Genomic DNA, 20,608 nt, shown 5'->3' with positions numbered 1-20,608 from the left:
TTGGGTTTAAGCACTAATACAATGCTAACCGCAAGAGGAAGTGTTCGGCAGATGTTAACTGATGCATTGAGATTTAGTTCTGGTTTGACTAATGTTTCTTGAGAACTGCCAAACTTTATATCGTCAGCTCCTCTAATGTGGTTTGATAGATACCTAGCCTTAAATATCATGTGAGAGAACATATTTGCAGTGTCTACTACCCTTATAATTCTGGTTTATTTCTGTGAATAGGTTTGACTATAACGGCAAATGGGAATTATAAATTAACTATAATAAAAGTGACATTGACATAAAAAAAAAAAAAAAAACCTCTTCCCAGAATTAATCAACATCCCGTAAGTAAAGAATCCCTTCAAGGCATAAAGCCCATAATAGAAGATTACAAGGCTTAAGGCCTCATTCTCCCTAGTATTAGTCCTTGTAACACTCCTGTTTTACTGGTGAGAAAACCTAAAGAATGAGGGTAGAGGTTTGTCTAGGACCTCCCAGCAATAAAAAACCTTGTTATCTCACCGACAACCTGCTGTTTCTAACCCTCATACATTGCTCACATCCATTCCCACCAGAAGCGAATTCTTTACTGTAATTGGTTTATGCAGTGCATTCTTTAGTATTTCAGTTGATGAAGCTAGCAATACGTTTTTGCCTTCACTTGGGAAGAAAAACAATTCATCTGGACGGTAATGCTTCAGGGTTTTACTGAAAATCCTTATTTTTTGCAAATCCTGAAGGCTAATCTGTTTGATATAAAGTTCCCTAGAGGTTCTACTTTGTTATAATAGGTGGATGATTTGCTTCTTTGCTCTTTTTCTCGGGCCTCATCACAGGAAGACAGCACCCACTTGCTAAAGCTTTTAGCCTTAATGAGATTTAGGATGGCCAAGGAAAATTGCAGCTTGCCCAGACCCAGGTTCAATATCCAGGGCATCTGCTATCTCAGGATAAGGACTACACCTCGATCTAGATAGGTTTCATGGTGTCCTGAGTTTCCCAAAACCCCAAACTAAGAACCAACTGCGAAGTTTTCTTGGGTTAGGTGGCTATTGCTGAAATTGGATTCCAAGTGTCTCTCTTGTAGTCAAACCTCTGTGTTTTACTCAATTATAACAACCCTGAACCCAAGTTCATGGGAAGAATCAGGCAACATAGCCATCAAGGCCTTAAAGGAGAGTTTGATGAATCCACCCTTGGGCATCCCAATTCTGAATTCCTTTCTTCCTTTTTGTACATGAAAAGGAAGGGACGGTCCTTGGGGTACTCACCCCCAAACACAGGACCACCACTAACCCATAGATTACTACAGCCAGCAGCTGGACCCTGTGGCATGGGGATAATAACCCCCTTACCTTAGAGTCATTACAGCCACTGCCCTTTTGGTGAAGGCCACCAAGAACATCACTGTGGGATCCCCTTTAATCACTTTTGTACCTCATACAGTAGAAGCCCTCCTGAATTCTCATCACACTCAATATTTCTCAGTCACATGCCTCACCTACTATGAAGTCTCTTGTTAACTGCTTCTTCCATGACTCTTTTACATTGTCATAACCTTAACCTGGGTACTCGTCTCCCCTCCATCACTGACAAAGTCCCTCATGACTCCTTAACACTGACAAGATCACCTGACTCCTTTCGAAGATCTGCAGGAAATTCCATTGGGTAATGCTGACTTCTTATGGTTTACTGATGGTTCTTATTTAAAAGGTGACAATGCAAATATTGTGCTGGGTATGTTATTGCTACTCCTTTTGATATCGTTGAATCATTCTAGAACTTAGAGATTAAGTTCTCCAACAGGCTGAATTATACGCTCTTACATGGGCTTGTACTTCGGCCAAGGGCAAAACTGCCAACATTTATAACTGATAGTAAATATGTTTTTGGAATAGCCCATGATTTTGGAATGTTGTAGAAGTAATGTGACTTCCTTACTCCCAGTGGAAATAGAATTTAAAATGGCCCCTATTTCAGGAATTCTTGGATGCAATACTTTTACCTGTATTTTAGCTTCATTATTAAGACTTCAGGGCATTCTAAACTTGACTCTCTGGTAGTTAAGGAGAATCATTTTGCTGACATTTCCTCAAAAAAAAAACACTGCCCTTAAAGAAACCAATGTCAGCCAAACCTCTGCCATTGTCCCGAGAGATATTTCCCTAAATGACAACTTAGGAAAACTGGTTAGAACAGTGTAACAACTGACCTCAGAGAAGGAGAAACAAGATGGGAAGTTCAACAATTGTTGGTTTGGTAAAAAGAGAAAGCTCTGGTTTGCACCAAGTAACAACCCAGTCCTACCGGAGACTCTCAAATTCTCATTCCTCACCATTGTACATGCCTTAAACCATTGGTCTACTGAAAAAATTATAGCATTCATGGACCAATATTGGTGGGGAAATAACAAGGCCGCAAAGAGTGCCCACCTCACTTGTCCCACTTGTCCAAATACAACCCAAGAAAGCCTGTTTATACAGCTCCTGGGCATTTTAAACTGCCGAATGGACCATTCGAGGTTTGGCAAATGGATTTCATACAACATCCTCCAACTCATGGATATAAATATGTTCAAGTCACGGTTTGTATGTTTTCACACTGGAACGAAGTCTTCCCGTGCAGGCAGGTAGCACAAGTCGAGATATACTTTGCAACTTTCAGCTCCACAGAACGGCCAGGCGAGGGCTTGGTCACTTCAAGTCTGGTCCCCTTTGTGGTCTCTATGCCAGTGTCAGATATGGCTCTCTGTCCTTCCAGACCTTCCAATGGGTAACTAGTAAATAGCTCTATTTCACACACACACACACACACACACACGTGCACACACACACACACACACTCATACGCTCACACACAACCAAAATAAGGCATTCATGCATATAACAGAATTTACTGACATTTGGAGTCGACAGAGGTATACAAGACAGCAATTCCAAATCCTAAAAATTAGATGAAACCGGTTCTTCAATTGTTTTTTTACTACCTCATCATGTAATTCAGCTGCCCTCATTCCTCCAACACCATTCTCTTTTCAGAAGTTCCCTTCCTCAGACAATCCACAGAAACTTAACTCCCCTCACTCTATTACCTACAACAATTATATTCTCCCATGCTCTCTAATAGTATCACGGGGGAAAGAATAGTCTCCAAACTGGGAAATGGAAGAATTTTGTATCTTGCATCTTTGCTTGGATCCTGAAAAGTGTCATTACAGGCAATGGCCTGTTTAAAATTCAGCTGCACTCCCAGGCCCTCCGCTTCTACTCTCTGCCTGATCCCATTTCACCCTTTCAGGTTGATTGGACAAATCGGCATCTCAGCTGGGGGATGAAATTTTGCTATTCCAGTGATCAGCACCATAGACATATCTGCCTCATTTGCTTGTAGTGGTTGTTCTTTCTTGTCTGGTAGACAGCATACCTGGCATCTGGGACCAGCCCTCGCAGACTTTTTTTTGTAACCACTGAAAGAGTCGTGATACGAAATGAAACTGCAAATATTTCTTACTTTGGAAAACATTAGCTACTTATGTAATCATCCTTTTTCCCAACTATTTAATACCTTTATTTTCACTGCCCTTCTCCCTCTCTTTCTCTCTCTCTCCTCTTCGACCTTTACTGATTCCCTTGCCCCCTAGAAAATTAATGAACTTAGGCAAAATCACAATCAAATTTGTCTAAGAAATTTTGTTTCACAATGAGCTCTTCTGAATTAATGACCCAAAGGTACCTGAAAAGATGTTCTACGTCATTATTCATGAGGGAGATCCAACTTAAATCCACTACGAGTTACTACTTCACACCTATCAGAATGACTAAATTTAAAAGACTGACCGTTCCAAGTGTTGGTGAGGATGCATAGGAACTGGACCCTCGTACACTGCTGGCGGCGTATAAAGTAGTACAGCCACTTTGGAAAACACTTCGGCAGTTTCTTAAATGGTTAAACATACACCTATTCTACGTTCCAGCCACTTCACTCCCAGGCACTTTACCAACAGAAATGAAAACATAGGTCCGTTGAAAGACTTGTACACAAATGTCCACAGCTATTAGCTAAAGTTCATTGTGATAGCCCAAATCTGGAAACGACCTAAATGTCCATCTACAGGAGAATGGATAAACTATAGTGTACCCAAAAATTGGAATATACTACTCAGCAAGAAGAAGTTAGCACTTGATACAGACAACAACATGGATCAATTTCAATGTAATTATGCTAAGTGAAAAAAGGCAGACAAAAAAGACTATGTACTTATGATTCCACTTATATAAAATCATAGGAGGGGTCTTCCCTGGTGGCGCAGTGGTTGAGAGTCCGCCTGCCGATGCAGGGGACGCGGGTTCGTGCCCTGGTCCGGGAAGATCCCGCATGCCGCGGGGCGGCTGGGCCCGTGAGCCATGGCCGCTGAGCCTGCGCGTCCGGAGCCTGTGCTCCACAACGGGAGAGGCCACAAGAGTGAGAGGCCCACGTACCACAGGAAAAAAAAAAAAAACATAGGAAATGCAAACTAATGTATAATGACAGAAAGCAGGTAAGTGGTTGCCTTGGGGATAGAGCAGTTGAGGAAGAACAGGAAGGAGAAATGACAAAGGGGCCTGGGGAAATCTTGGTGGAGGGGGTAAAGAATACATTCATTATCTTGATTCTGGTGATGGTTTCACAGGTGTATATACTTGCGTAAAACTTACCAAATTGTACACTCTAAATATGTACAGTTTATTATATGCCAGTTATACATTAATAAAGTTGTTAAACAAAGATTTTTAAAAGGCTCTCTTCTGTAATCATTCTCTAAATGACAATCAAAGAATGTTGTTTGAAAATAGAATTATCTATGTTTAAATCTTTGTTCTATTTTCTAAATATGTTTGGTCTTGTGATAAAACACCAATTGTGTGAGATGTTTATTGTGTTCAACTGAGTAGTTTTAAAAATGGTCTATGAACTGTTTTATTCTACATGTATATTATTTGTATGAGTAGGTGTTAAGCTCTGTAAGCGTTCTCAGGAAGTTTAGAAAATGACACTTGTCATTGACCATAAGGTTGAATTGCACCCCTCCCCCCCCAAAAAAAATTGATATGTTGAACTGCTAAACCCTAGTACCTCAGAATGTCACCTTATTTGGAGTCAGGGTCCTTACAAAGGTAATCAAGTTAAAAGGATGTCATTAGGTGGGGCCCTAATCCAATATGACTGGTGTCCTTATAAAAAGGGGAAATTTGGAGTCATCTACACATGCAAGCAGAATGCCATGTGAACATGAAGATGGCTATCTACAGGCCAAGGCGAAAGGCCTAGAACAGATTCTTCTCTCACAGCCTCTGAAGTAACCTACCTGCCAAAACCTTATTCCAGCCTCCAGAACTGTGAGACAATAAAATTTTGTTATTTGAGCAGCCATGTGTGATACTTCGTTATAGCTGCCCTAGCAAATCAATTTAATACTACTGTGTAGAAGGAAGACAATGTTCTCCTCTGGAATTTGTGACCAGTAATGGCATTTTTTTTTTTTTTTTTTTTTTTTTTTTTTTTTTGCTGTACGCGGGCCTCTCACTGTTGTGGCCTCTCCCGTTGCGGAGCACAGGCTCCGGACGCGCAGGCTCAGTGGCCATGGCTCACGGGCCCAGCCGCTCCGCGGCATGTGGGATCTTCCCGGACCGGGGCACGAACCTGTGTCTCCTGCATCGGCAGGCGGACTCTCAACCACTGCGTCACCAGGGAAGCACAGTCATGGCATTTTTGAAAGAATCTGTGAGGAAAATATCACTTGGACCCCTCAGGATAAGAAGCTAATTGTGCCAAAAGATATATATTTGACTTAAGGAGATTATTAACTCCTTAACTAAATTATAAGGAAAAGAATGTTGGTGAGCAATAGCTAATCACATTTGGTTCTTGTTAGAAGTTTCTTGAGGGGGTACCGGGGGAAGAGGCTCTGGAAAATAAGGAGAGAAGGGCACCAGCTGACAGAACTTTGACTTATGAAGAAACACACTGATGTTTTCAAGGAAGTTACTTTTCAACTATGAGAATGTAAATGTTAGATAACAGATACTACTATACAACAGGCTTATTGTGATTTGTTCCCCTATGTATTTCATATATCATTATATTATGTTATTTGTTTATAAGTACATTGTTTAACTTACAATATACTTACGTAAAAAAAATCATAATTAAAAACTACTGATTATCAAAAACCAGATTGCATTATATTTATACACAAGGAGAGTCAGGGACACAATGAAAATAAAATCCAAAGTTACAAATATGGCATTTACACCCATGATTTTATTAATTTTGCTCATTAATGTTTAAAATAGTTAACGTAGATAAAATAGTTAAAATAATAAAAACTCAACATAGATGGAGATAATAAAAACCTTGTAAATGGAGAACTTCATGACAGCTGATTCTGTGTTGTTGTTTTTTTATGAGTATAGCATTTAATGTAGCATCAAAAATATTAAATATCTGGGAATAATCTAACAAACGTGAATACCTCTAACAAAACTACAAAACATTATTTTAAAAGGCTAAAGAAGAACTGAGCAAACGGAGAAATATATCATGTCCATGGATTACAAAACAATAGTGTAAAGATATCGATTCTCACCAAATTTATTTATAAATTCAATTCAATCACTGTATGTGTGTGGAAATCGACAAGTGAATCCTAAAATTTGTGTGTAAATGCAAAAATGGCAGCTGATTCTTTAGAGAACTGTTCTATTCTGTTTTTACGCCACTTTCAGAGGTACCTGGGAGCTATGCGAATGCTAATCACGGCTCTTGTTGAAACAAGAAATTCAGCATCATGGCAGCTATAAGAGAAAAGCTATCAGGTAGTTCAAAACAGTAGCCATTAAATTTATGAGACACTTAATGTAACTGCTCTCCAATACATTTCTATGAATTTCATTTTCTCTGTATGGTAGTCAATGACTTTTGTTTGAAAAGTGCAGCAGAACATTTCAAAGTACTGTCTGCTTCTACCTCCCCCCAACCAGCTTGCTTCTGTTCTTGGAGTATTGCTCTGAACGGGAGAAAAATGAAACCAAGAAACATCCAGACCCTTCTCTCAATCAGGTGGCCACTTTAGTCACTCCCCATGCTCATAGGGATGTCGAAAAAAGGAAGGGAAGGGAAGGGAAGGGAAAAGAAAGTTCTAACTTGCATCTGCTCTGCTCGTTCCTAGAGGCTAGTATAGTTTGGGCCCAGCCTGGGTTTTCCAAGAAGTCTGAATGCAATAGGATTTGATGAATCCCAGGAAAGAATCATAACCCAAATTTCCTCTTACCTGGGTCTGCTATGATGAACGGATTTTCCACTCTGAAAGAAAAATTATTTTTGTTAAAATGTTGTTCTTTTTTAAAATGTAAAATATCCCAAGAAAACTAACACCAAGCCAAGATCCAGATTTAATACCTTAGTTGATCAATGATAACTGACAGAAGATACTGACTGGATGGAAAGATGCCCATTCATGCTTTATAACTGGCTAGAGTTGGGTTTCTCCACCTTACTACTACCGACATCTGGACCTGGATAATTATTTGGAGTCAGGTGCGGGGAGGGAGCTGTCCTTGAAGGACTAAGCATTCAGCAGCATCCTTGGCCTCTAACCACTATATGCCAGTAACAACCAACACAGGGTGACATCCAAAAATGTCTCCAGGGAATCCCCTGGTGGTCCAGTGGTTAGGGCTCGGCAGTCTTACTGCCAGGGCCTGGGTTCAATCCCTGGTCGGGGAACTAAGATCCCACAAGCCGCACGATGTGCCCCCCCACCAAAAAAAAAATGTCTCCGGACATTGTTAACTGTCTTCTGGGGGCAAAATTGCCCTTGATTGAGAACCACCAGACAAGAGTTTTAGACGAACTAAAGTTACTGATACATGCAACAACATGGATGAATCTCAAAAACATTACGAGTGAAAAAAGCCTTGCCCGAAAAGAGCATATATTGTGTAATTCCATTTATATGCTGTTCTAGTACAGGCAAAACTAATCTTTGGTGGTAAGAAGTAGAACAGTGGTTGCCTGTAGGTCACAGGGATTAATGGGATGAGACATGAGGTAAATTTCTGAGGTGAAAGTAACGTTCTATATCATGATCAGAATTTAGGTTATACAGGTGTATGCGTACTTAAGATTTGTGCATTTCATTTTACGTACAGGAAAAATAAAACTAAAAAAAAATAGAACTAATGCTATGTATGCTGAAGTATTTAGGGGAAACTATTCAAATGTCTTCAATTTACTTTCAAATGTATCCAAAAAAAGATGATTGATGGATGACTAGAAGATGGGCAGAGAGATGTGTGATAAAGCAAAATGTTGGTGGTAGAATCTAGGTGGTGGTATTGGTGTTCATTGTAAAATTATTTCAACTTTTGTAAATGTTAAAAAAAAAATGAGGTGGCCGGTTAGTGGTGTCAGATGGCCTAAACCAACAGCTTCATAAATATTCATGCTGATAAAGCCAGTCCTTTGCTCCCTCACTGCATTCAGGTCTCCACTCAAATTTCACCTTATCAGAGCTCTCTCTGACTCTTTCTGTAAAAATAATGCCACAACCCCCCTCAAGCCCCTAATGCTATCTTCTGCATTATTTTACTCTATAGTTCATATTATAACCTGACATACATTTATTTCCTAGTTGCTCATCTCCTTCTGCTAGAACATAAGCTCCATGCAATCAGATTCATTGTTTTATATGCTACTGACCCCCAAAATCTAGAACAATGTCTGACACATAGTAGCAGCTCAATAAATATGTGTTGGATGAAAAAAATGCTGAAAGAACCAAGATTTCTCATGTGCAGTTGCTGTGTGCAAGACGCTGGGCCAAACATAGCAAGTAAGACTGGCTATCATCCCTCTTCTCAACAGATCTTCAGCCTAGTTGGGTGTCACAGGATAGTAATAAATACAATAATAGCAAAACACAGTGGCAAATGCAAAGTGCCCAAGGAAAGCTAAACAACAAAACAAGAAAGGGCCTCTTGGAGATGAGATTTAAGCTTTGTCTCGAAGGAACAGTAATGACTTCTTGGTTTCCTTGGAAGGTACACCTGTCACTCTAAATTAATACATTGGGATGTCACTTTTCAGGATTGTTTGATATATCAGTTCTCGTGAATTCACTCAACTTCACAGATGTTGACATAATTGAGCTTTGGGGAATCACGAAGCTAGAAAAAGCCAATGAAAGAAAGAATTTGAAGACAGGAAATAACTGAGAGAACCGGGTCTCAGAAGAGGGAATATGATGGATATCTCAAGTGGAGGGATTTACCTGGGACAGGAAAAAGCATTTCTTGTTCTGAGCCTGGAGGGAAAGAAGTTGTTTATCAGTACAGAACTGAGTAGATGAAAGACAAGAAGGTAATGGTGCTTATGCTTTCATCATCTCTTTGTAAGAGTGGACCTTGGTCAGAGCCCAAATGTACAGGAAACAGAGGCAACATCACATAGTGATTAAGAGATTCTGCAGACAGGATGCCTACATTTAAATCTTAGTTCTGGTACTTAGTAGCTGTGTGACCTTGAGCAAGTTATATAACTTCTCTGTGCCTTAATTTCCTCATCTATAAAATGAGGTGAGAAGTAATAATAATAGTATCTACCTCCCAGGGTTGTTATGAGAATTAAATTTAAATGACTTAAAACATAAGAAGGGTTTGGAATAGTGACTGACACATATTAAGTGTATTATTATTTGCAGGCTTAAGGTTGCTAAGAGCTACTGTGAGAAACCAGAGCAAGAGGAAGGTAAAATGAAATTCCAGTGATGCTTAAATGAGGTTGCAGCTGATGGGTTGATTGTTGTATTAATCTAAAGATGTTTAGGGAGGGATAAATTGGGAGATTGGGATTGACATATACACACTACTATATGTAGATAACTAATGAGAACCCACTGGATAGCACAGGGAACTCTACTCAATGCTCTGTAATGACCTATATGGGAAGAGAATCTAAAAAAGAGTGGATATATGTGTATGTGTAACTGATTCACTTTGTTGTGTACCTGAAACTAACACAACATTGTAAATTAACTATACTCCAATAAAAATTAATTAAAAAAAATAAAGATGTTTCGATTTTATCAAGAAGAGCTAAGCTACCTAGTGCTGGAGAAGAGAAAGTGAGCTTTAAGACATATCCAAGGTCGAGGGCCTACAAAGTGAGTTGTATGGAGCCACAGTGGATCTACAAGCTGAGACTGGTAGCGAGGGAGTAGTTCAATGGGTCGACCTGGTTGTAAAGATGTGAGTCCTGGGGGAGAAGTGTTCCACTTGCTGAAGTCACCCACGGCGACAGCATGAGGAAGGGTGGGGTCAAGGCTGGACTCTGGGGTGAGCGTCACCATGTGTAGGGGAGCCTCCTCATGCTGAATCAGTGGAGACAAGGACTGTATGGGGAGTTGATGCGGTCATAGAGAAGGGTCATTAGGGAAGGGTTGTCTAGGGAGAGCAGTTGGTTTCTTTGGGCCTCACAGAGAGGTATTCCTGCGGTTGGGGGAGACAAGAAGGAGGGTATTGTGCCCCCCAAATTCATGTTGAAGCCCTATTACCCAATGTGATAGAACAGAATTTGTAGACAGAACCTTTAAAGAAGTAATTAAGGTCATTAAGGGTGGGGCCTTAATTCAGTATGATCGGTGTCCTTTATAAGAAGAGAAAGAGACACCAGGGGTGGGTGCACAGAGAAAAGGCCGAGTGAGTATACAGTAAGAACACAGCCACCTGCAAGCCAAAGAGAGAGGCCTCAGGAGAAACCAAACCTGCCAACACCTGATCTTGGATTCTCAGCCTCCAGAACTGTGAGAAAATAAAATTCTGCTGTCTGAGCCACCCAGCCTATGGTACTTCGCTCTGGCAGCCAGAGCAGACTAATATAAGAGGCTATGGACCCAGATCACACCCTCAACCCTGCAGAAACAAAAATCTGATTTGTTCGTGTGCACACCAGATAATCATTCAAGGACCGACTCACAGGTACCAAACTCATAAAAGGTTATTTTATGGACCAGAAGAGTAATATTGACTAACAAGCAAAATAAAGCCTGCAGGAGAACTGGAATACATATTACTACTACTACCAGTGTGTTCTCTCCCTGTTAGCAAATCCTGGGGAAGGTAAATCATTATTTAAAGGTCACTCGGTGAGCGTGAGCGTGGCTTTAGGAGAAAGGGAAGTGGAGGGTGTGAAAGACACTGCCGCAACTCCTGTTGCCAGTGACAAGGGCCTGTGACCTCAGAATGGGCTTACATCTTTGTTTATTCAACTCATTATGATTCAGACATCCACAGGCCTGCTTCCTCCAAAGTGCCGTCCTAGCTATTTGCTGGCGTTTCCAAGGTCCTGCCTCAGGGGAATTTTACCGCAGGTGCCCGGTTTCTTCTTAACCTGTAACCCTGATGAGCCTTGTGAAGCGGATGACCATGCCACTGCTTCCACTCGGTCCTCAGCTTGGGGATCCTGTTGCCACTAATGCCCAGAGAACAGCTGAGACCGGATGGCAGCTTTTATTAATTTTTAGTAAAGCGGGAATACAGAAAAGGATGCTGAGAACACTGTGTAACCGCTACAAACCTAACCTCGAGACTTGCTTAACCAACTTGCAACAGACCTCCTCGTGCCAGGAGCAGGCCTTGCTCCCCAGTGGGAATCCCAGGCATCTCTAAGCAACCCCACAAATTGACTCCAGACCCAACTCTACCCCAGATGGGGTCCTCCCTCCTCCCATCCTACCTCAGGATGATTAACAGTAGAAACATGTATTCTCTTCGGGGGAAACCTCACACACACACAACACACACACACACACAACACAACACACACACACAACACAACACACACACACAACACACAACACACACACAACACACACACACACAACATACACAACACACACACACACACACACACACAGAGCGTGGTGTGGGGTCCAAGGTTCAGCCAGTGCCACGGCAACAGTCAGCAGTCCCCCAAGTCCAAAATCCCTCCTTTCGTGACAATTCCACCTTCTGATAATGACACATATATGGATGGGACTGTGAAATCTCCCCCAATAAATTTTAAGAAAGAGATACCATATTAACCCCTGAGTGTTAAACCAGTGGATTATAACAGGTGTGATTCAATCTGCTCAAAGTTTCTCTTATAGGTTAGAGTTTCTCCCAGGCCATGAATGGGAAGAAAGGAGAAGAAAAGCAACTGATGCTTGACTGAACACAGAAGGAAACCAGCTTTATCACGGCCACAGGAGTATCTGAAGAGGGAACAGGTGAGCAGAGGAGGTCATCCGCAGGGAAGGTAATACATGGGTATTGAATGATGAGAAGGAATTCCTCAGGGTTCAGCCAGGAAGAAGAAACATTGAATCTGAGAAACTCCATCACCAGAAAGTACTTTTTTGGAGGCTGTGGTTTACGGAGAAAGAGGAATGCAGGCTAGAGAAACAAGAAGAGAGCAGAGGAAAGCTGCTTCCTCATTTCCCAGGGGGGGACCCACCTCAGCTCTTTGGCTCTTGTTAAATTAGACAAGGAGGCCATTAGACTGAGATGGCTCTGATACCCTGCCGTCCTCCATTAGCAAACAGTGTGATGTAAATGCCTCAAGGTTACAAATCAAAACACTAAGGCCACAAACAGCCACGCAGGCTTTAAGCTGTAGCCAATCAAACACAGTAAGTCCCCTACATACCAACCTTCAAGTTGTGAACTTTCAAAGATGCGAACATGCATTCACACGTCCAATCACGTAAGTCGGTTCACGTGTCTGGCGTACGTTGTCATGTGCATGCGTCCTCCACAAGAGGTTGTGCTATCGTGTACTTTACTGCACAGTATGGTATAGAGTACAGCAGTACAGTATCTTTATTTCAAGCCCAGCATGTCCGGAAGCAAGCGTAAAAGCGGTGGTGATGTAGCTGGTACTACTGTACTTTTCAAGGTACTGTATTGTAAGGTAAAAAATGTTTTATTTTTTGTGTCTGTTTTTTATGTATTATTTGTGTGAAAAGTATCATAAACCTATTACAGTGCAGTACTATATGGTTGATTGTTAGTTGGGTACATCGGCTAACTTTGTTGGACTTATGAACAAATTGGACTTACAAATGCACTCTCGGAACAGAACTCATTCATATGTAGGGGACTTACTGTAATTTCCCTTCTGTGAATTTTCTCTGACTGTCCCGCAGCTCCTTGTCCTTGGATGCCCCTAATCACTTCCAGTTTACCGCTGCCTGATTCTCATAGAGTTTTGCTCAGATAAACTCAACATTTATAATATGCCTCAGCTTAACACTCTTGAGAACTCCTATTTATTTGGATTCTGCTGTACAGTCCACAGAGGGTTTCATCTGCATCTCACTGACTGCAATCTCCATGAGGGGAGCAAAGAAGGTGGTGTCAGGCTCCCCTTGCTAAGAGGAAACAGGCAATACCATTGCTAGTATGCAGCAAACTGATCTAAAACCGACCTTCAGAGTCCAAGTCAAAGAAACTTCCCCTGTAGGATTGTTGACCCCAAAACAATGCTTGTCTCCCCAGATATGCCCTCTCTCGTCAAGCCTCTGTCATTTCTCTTTCCTGCTTGCTGCTCCATCCTTCCCCTTTACGTTCCTCCCAATTTGTGCCTCTTGGTGGCGCTGTGTCTAGACTGTTGTGAGGACCACGTAGAAACATCGCAACAGCGCCACTCTCTCCCCTCACTCTGTGATACCACCGCTCTGTGCCGTGGGATTTTTCATTTAGGTAATAACTGAACTGTAAATTACAAGCCCTATTCTGTCCTCTTTTAACAAGGAGTCCTAAAGGCAAGGCAACACTAACCTGGACGGGTTCTGGGAAGAGAAGATTGGGAGGAGAAAGAGGAAAAACAGCCATTTATCACAATCTGGATTGTTAAGTGGTGAAGCAAAACGGATACCCTTTGTCCCCGCAAATACTTGTTACAGCTCATGAGATGCAAAATAGGTGGGAAATGGACTACTACACTTTAAAAAGATTATGTTCCTTGCTTATTTTCTTGTGTGTCCTTGACCCTGAAACTTAGGGGAAAAAAACCTTCAAAGTTGAGGAGATACCAAAAGGTGACCTAACCAGAATGCGAGAACATCATTTAAGTCAGAAATCATCTGCTAGTCTTTACTGTTAAGCAAAATCTGTTAGCCTGGTTTAACGGGGATGGCTCGGTCTGAATGGGGTGAATTGCGCTGAAAGAAAACATTATGCATTTATCTTCCTTTCCTGTGGGTGTAAAGCTGGTTCTGACTGTTATCTATGCAGGGAAAGCTGACATTTAATGACCTTGCATTTGCATAATGACCAGCCTTTGTAGCTTTTGCTGTCCCAGCTAATTGCCTTAGAATACTTCTGCTACATCTGTTGGGTTTGACCAGTTTCTAATAGAATCAAAATCCTCAATCCGAGCCAAATCCACATCACTTATATACAAATTTTGAAACAGGCGGTTGTATGAAACATCAAGAATTCATGTGATTTGCCGGCTGACAAGATCATGCTCTATCAGAAAGAAGGTAACAACCCAGAAAGGACACACAAAGAAAAAAAAAAAAACAAAATCCTGTTTTCTATGTCCTCTGTACCTCACTGGAATAAGCTTTGAACAAAGCTTTGTTTCCTCTTATGATAGAGGTATCTTCCTATGAATAGAATCCAAGATTCTACACGCCAGGCGGTTCTCGGGAGCTCAGTGGGGTCTTTTTTATAAGATCACTAATTTCATTCGTGAAGGCTCCACCCTCATGACCTAATCACCTCCTAACACCATCACCCTGGGCATTAGGATTCACCATATGAATTGTACAGGGGTGCAAACATTCAGACCATACATAGCACTTGGTGTGAGGACGTTCTTCATTTTCTAATGAGGAAACTGTACTTGACGTCAAGGTCAATGACTGGTGGGATTGAGGCAGGACACAAGGGCACAGGTCTGGACGGGGTGCCCTCTCTCCTAAACCTGTCTGGGTGGGTGCTGCCAATGGCTGGTTCTTTGGGAACAAGTTTTATAGGTTTCAAATTGACCAAGCCACTTGTGTTTCTGCAGGCTTTCTCCAAAGAAGGCATCATATATAACTTGGTTTTCCCCTTACTAAATTATAATCACTTTCCAGTCCCTTGCTTTAGAATAATCTAGATTGAAGGATTAGATATCTGTAGACTTTTCAGACACATTATTTATCTAGAGTTTACTCCCAAATCTCCTGTCCGAAATCTTCTTCATGGAGATTGATATAGGTCAGTGAAATTAAAGATTCCAATCAAAAAACTCCCCTTGCTCTGACCCTACACTCTCCAAACCACATTTGGATGATAACCTGACTCCTTAGTAGCTTGTCCGCAAGAAGCCCAAGGGGAGATCTGACAACGTAAGCGCTCTGATTAATTTATCGGTGCTGTTGTTTTTGTAAGTTAATAAATGGGTGTACATGATACACTCCCCGCAGTTATAATGCATGTGTCAGGGCAGGGCTTGTGTGCCTACCTCAGTCTATACAAGTATTGAATCTTTTTCTCGGTTTTTGTCAAAGCCAGATTTCTGAGAGTTGGAGGCTTTGGAACATCCCTTCAAAGCCGTGAACTGGCTGAGGCGAATACCACCTGTGAATGCTCTTGGGAGTGGCAGCTGGTCTCTGCCGGCGACAGACACCCTCCTGCAACACCCGAGCATGTATCTTAACGTTCAAAATGGCAACAGTATAAGATCCTGTGCTTTAAGAACATTTAACAGGTGAAAATTTGAGCTTAATTTAAATCAACAAATTAGAGAACTTCCTTTGTATAAAACCTCATCAGTTCCAACCAAATAGGGACATTGCTTTGATTATTGCAAACAATTCTAATTTTCAGAATAATTATTTCTATGAAACAGTCTATGAATTAATAAATATACACATGTATGTATTTTAATATTACAAACAAGAAAATGTATATCACACACACACACTTTCTAATTCACAAATTGGAGCACATAGAATTTTGATTCCCAAAGCCACAATCACTTAAAAGTTGACATAAAGTTCAGAGCTTAGTTTGCTCAATTAGAGTCAGCTTGTCTTTCTTTCTCTTTAAAATTATATTTTTCCTATCATATTATTCCATCACATAAAAAATGAAAGAATTAAAAATACTACAAAATATGAGAGTTGTGATATTTCTGTCATAAATAAGGAAAAGGTAAAGCTACATTACTTGGCAAGAGTTAACAGTCCTCTATGATATCACCCCATCTCATATTGGGGAAGAGTTATGCTAAATATAGAACATTTGAATGCATGCAAAGCCAAACGGGTGAATAAGAAAAAGGAAATAACAAGCTGTGGACCAGGTGCCAGCCTCCCCAAATAGAAAAATTTGTGTGAGTATCAGGAACCCTGGAATTGCTTTATCAGTCATTTGAGGACAAACTGTAGAACAACTGTCTTCATCTGCAAAGAATTCCTGATTATGATCTGATTATTAAGGCAAGATACCAAGAAATAAATGTCTAGCACAGATTTTTGTTTATGATGGAACAGCAGAGGGTATAGATATCGTTTCTAAGGCTATCCATGTTCCTCGGTTCTTGGCTAGCAATCCCAACAATTTCTTGATAGAACCTGTTCCTTGTTCCTTTAAGATTACATGCTGAGGGGTAAAAGTGTTTTGCTAGTCTTAACATTACTCAGGAAACTTCTCAAATGTTCAAGTAGCCTCAAGAGACAAAATGCTGCTTTCTGTTGGGAGACAGCTCTCCACGGGGCTCCTGCATTTCTACTTGTCTCGTGAGCCGAAGCATCGCGTGGCCATTGGTTTCAGACTACCCTTTCCAGGATGTGTAGTGAACAGCCTTGTAAGCTTCGTGTCCAGGATAACCCTAGTTAATGACCCTCTCTGCAGTCAGGTTCAAGCAGGTTGGCTTATAGCCCATTATAAAAGGTATCTTACAAATGATGAAATAAAATTCATATTTTACGGCAAGACAAGAAAAATTTAAACATAAAAGTTTTCTCTGCCCGTTTAGGCCTCCTCCCTCCCGTCTAGCGTGGATCATGCGTCGGCATTAACCAGCCCTCCTAGGAGATAACCTTACTTCTTAATCTCGTAAGGGATCACGATGACCTACTACTTGCTTTGTACATGCAGATCTGGATTATGTAAACTGTGAGTGCGCTATTTGATGTATAATCCTTTGTTTCAAAAACTAAGCTTTGATCTCTGATGGGCAGAGCAGCCCTCAGAACTTTCTGAAAGACTCTCTCTTGGGTTGTAATCCTCAGGTTGGCTCGAATAAAATTTTCCATTTCTTTCTTAGATCAGCTATTGATTAATTTTTTGTTGGCATAAATATTCTATAAACAGCCTTTTGAACTTACGTTGTCCCACAAATCAGTCAGTGAAAGCCCTTTGAGAAAAATGGATTGATGAAGACTGGACTTTAAACTTCTGTTTAAATTAGGAAACTTGGCCATTTGGCAATTTCACTCCATTTGAAAACAGACCCTAGTTTGTGTTCTTGTTAACAGTAAGCCTTCAGTGAATTCTTGTTTCAGTGCTACAGCTTAGTAACAGCTGTCCTTTGAGGACTTAATCAAGGGCCCAGGTTGGCCACACTTGGGGCAAAGCAGCCTGGGAGAAGCTGCAGCTGAAGAGAAGCCTGTTACCTTCCCAATGGCCAGAGGTGGCCCAGAAGCCAGAGCAGCAGCTGTCCAGACAAGCATAACCAGGATGAACTTGAGGCAGGAGATAGATGGGCTCCAGGTTAGACATTTACAGCCAGCCTCCTGTTTATACTTCAAGATAGAAATAACAACAGGAACAGGGTAAACAGCTGGACTTTGTCTCCTGTGGACACTTTAAGAAAACAGTAATGGCAGAGACAGAGGGGGACTAACCACTGCCTGCATAAAAAATCAAGAGGTCACATATTTTTCATCCTTGGGGTCAGAGAGACCTCGACTGCACATGAGTAGAAAGGCTCCTCGGGGATCAAAAAGGGAGGGGACGCCAGACCATAATAAGTTTTGCTAACTTCCCAAAGGTCCTTGCACTGAAATCCATCTCGGCTAAAGGATGCATGCACACATAAGAGAGGGCCCTGAGTCAAAGAACAAAGCAAGACGATTGGCCAGAGGAAAACAAAGACCTGGAAGACTGGCCCCTTATAAATGATTTAAACTTCCCAAAGGCACGACTTTCTCTCCGAGCTCCCCCGTGCGTCTGTCTGCATGTACTCTGTTTTTCTAAAACAACGCCTTACTTTCCTTTCTACCTTCTGTGTCCTTGTCCATTTTTTTTCAAGGCATATGAGAACTGGGACCCAGACTCTAGCCACTGACCCGCGTGGTCTAGTGTTTAGGACTTAGCACTCTCACCACCAAGACCAAGGTTTGATCCCCAGTCAGGGAACTAAGATCTTGCTTCAAACTGCTGCTCACTGCAAGCTAGCACTCACTGCTGTCTCTCCAAAATCAGACTTACAGTAGGGTAAACTTCCTTGGGAATGGTGAGGGGAATCTGGTCAAAGACTAGACTTTAAAAGGATGAGTCTGGGAAATGGAGAATTAGGGGGAATGACTGGTTAACAATAGCAATGCTAACCTCAACCAAATTAACTGCTGTATTAAAAGTTGGGTTTAAATAATAAAATATGGGGGACTTCCCTGGTGGCGCAGTGGTTAAGAATCCGCCTGCCAATGCAGAGGACACAGGTTCCAGCCCTGGTGCAGGAAGATCCCACATACCGCAGAGCAACTAAGCCCGTGAGCCACAACTACTGAGCCCATGTGCTCTAAGGTCTGTGTGCCACAACTACTGAGCCCGCATGCCACAACTACTGAAGCCTGCACACCTAGAGCCCGTGCTCTACAACAAGAGAAGCCACCCAATGAGAAGCCCACGCACCGCAATGAAGAGTAGCCCCCGCTCACCGCAACTAGAGAAAGCCTGTGCGCAGCAATGAAGACCCAAAGCAGCCAAAAAAAAAGCAAAAATATATAAAGAAATAAAAATTTAAAAAGTAAAATATGGCACACCAAACCAGCCTGCCTCCATAAATCTATCAGAGTGATCCACTCATTGGACAAATAGTTCTGAGGATATAGTTGCCGGCCAGCACTATGCTAAGATGCAGAGGTGCAATGGCGATCATGATGCGTGCCCTCGAGGATCTTAACTGTTAAAGGTAACAACACATCTTACTGACAATGGCTACACAGTTTTATTATGTTTTATTTAGGGTTATGTTCAGTAAAAAGAGCAATGGCTTAAATAAAATTAAGGTTCATTTGTTTTTCACCAAAGTTCAGGTAGATAGGCTACTACGTAGACTCCACAATCACTAGGACCACGGGCTTCTACTAATTGGCTTCTCCATTCTCAACACATGGCTTCCACCTTGTGGCTGAGGATGGCTGTTCTAGCTTCAGTCATCCCAGCCTGTGTTTCCTGGCCTTTAGCAAGGATGAAAAGAGAGAAGGAAGTTATACCCCCTCCCTTTTGGGACACTCCCCAGAAGTCCCACATAATACTTCCAATTACATACCAGAGGCTGGAGTTTAGAAACGTAGCTACATCAACTCTACCGGAGAGTTCCTTATTCTGACCAGTCATGTGCCAGCTAAAGATGTGGGGCTCTAGTATGTGAAATGAGGGGAGATGACCAGCACCGCCATAGCTTGTATAACACAATGCGGTAGGCAGCCCACTGGGAGCTATGGGAACTACTTCTGGGATTTCGGGGACCTTTGGGGAAGAGATCTAACTGGAATCCTGAAGGACAGCTAGGCTTGTCCTGAAGGCATGAGTGGGAGGGTACATTCCAGGTAGAGGGAGGAGTTTATATAAAGACCTGGAAGTGAGAGAAAGCACAATGCATTAGAGAAGCTCAAAGTCCTTTTGAAAGCTGAGCACAGAGTGCAAGGTTGAGGTGGGTGGGAGATGCAGCTAAAATAAAACTCACAATGAAGAGCTTGCTGGGAGTTTAGATTTTCTTTTTGGAAAATGAAGGGGGTCCAACAGGGAAATAACTTGATCACCTTTGCACTTTAGAAAGAGACTCTGGCTGCAATGTGGAAACTGGACTGGAGGTGGGGTAGCACAAGGGTTAGACACATTAGGTCACTTTTGTAGTAAACCAGACTAGCCATCACAGCAGCCTGGAGTCTGGGGGTAGCAAGGGAAAAGGAGAAAGGAAGACAAATGCACCTGGTAGGAGATAGTATCAAGAGGACATGGCGGTTCATTGGATGTGGAGAATGGGGGCGAGGAAAAACTTAGGGACAAGTCTACGTGTCCTGGCTTTGATGTGGCTGATGGTGGTGCCACATCCAAGACAAGGAAGTTGGTAGGCGCATCAGGGTTTGGGAGGGTTGGGGAGCTCAGAACATGCTGAGGTCAAATGTCCAGGGCTACGGCTCAGAGAGAAATTTTGGCTAATAGAGATAGAAATTTGTGATCGATCAACATGTTCAAAATGGTGGATCTAAGCTTACATTTTAAATTAATTATAACTGACAAATGTGTGTTTGTGAAAAGTATCCAATTCCAAATTCCTATATGGTAGACCTAAATTTACATTTTAAAAG

This window comes from Phocoena sinus, chromosome 14 (genome assembly GCF_008692025.1).
Source record: "Phocoena sinus isolate mPhoSin1 chromosome 14, mPhoSin1.pri, whole genome shotgun sequence".
Taxonomy (NCBI): domain Eukaryota; kingdom Metazoa; phylum Chordata; class Mammalia; order Artiodactyla; family Phocoenidae; genus Phocoena; species Phocoena sinus.
This window is presented reverse-complemented; position numbering follows the sequence as displayed.